A 1,155-nucleotide genomic window follows, 5' to 3' on the forward strand; every position below is an offset into this window, starting at 1 on the left:
ATGGATTGAATTGATCTGGCTCAGGATAGGGACCAGTGGAGGGCACTTGTTAACACGATAATGAATCTTCGGGTTCCATAAAATGCTGGGAAATTCTTGAGTAGCTGCAGAATTGGCTTCTCAAGAAGGGCTCAGCTCCATAAGTAAGTATTCACACGCTGCATCCAAGTACAGCCTCGGTCCGTTTCGAAAGATCGATTTCACATCGAAGAGAGTTCCCTCATATTAATTTTGCACAAGTAAAGTTTGATTTATTGAAACGCGATTATATTAATTCATCTGAAATACAGTACAAACCACTTACACGCTTTCTGTTCAATGTAATGTGATTTTGTAGAAATGTGTTGGTTAATTGTCTGCATATTTTATTATGTAAATGTGAAAGGGCACATACAAACATGTTTTTATTCCAGTAATTAAGGTTTAATTCGAATATAAACTTTATTCGAAGTTAACTGCAATTCCCCATCAAATGAAGCTATCAAAACTTCTCTGAATCAATTCGTTTGGATGTAAAATGGAACGAATAAATTTCACTGAAATATGCAGAAGAAAAGCGAGTGAGATAATGTTAATATTTTTGTACAGATTATGAATTAGAATATAATTAGAAATATAATATATTTGTAGACCAAACCAAAGTTCAGTACGCTTCAAGATAAGGTTTTACAATTTAATAGCACGTACCGCATAGACAACCACGCTGAAGTACGGAAAATCCAAGGTAAATCATCAATGCAATGAAGATAATTTAATTCGCTTAACGCGGGGAGTGGAGTCCAGCTGGGTCCACTCGGCAGGGCGGCCACTGATTGGCCTATTGTAGCCTGCCCCGGGTGATTATGATGATGGAGAATCTGGTGGAATGAAGATTGGCAGGGGAAACCGAAGTACGAGGAGAAAACCCGCCCCAGCGCCACTCTGTCCACCACAAATCCCACTTGACCAGACGCGGGATCGAACCCGGGCCGCCGCGGTGGGAAGCCAGCGACTAACCGCTTGAGCTATGGCGCGGCCTCGAATGAAGATAATTAGCGGGAGACTCAGAATCTGCCACAGCGGATGTCCTGCGTATGTTTATGCTGCTTCAAATGTACAATTTGTCACGATTTAGGGGGTGTGACTATAGACGGGGTATAGATTGGTGAATGCATG

The sequence above is a fragment of the Cryptotermes secundus genome, unplaced genomic scaffold (genome assembly GCF_002891405.2).
Source record: "Cryptotermes secundus unplaced genomic scaffold, Csec_1.0 scaffold1849, whole genome shotgun sequence".
NCBI lineage: Eukaryota > Metazoa > Arthropoda > Insecta > Blattodea > Kalotermitidae > Cryptotermes > Cryptotermes secundus.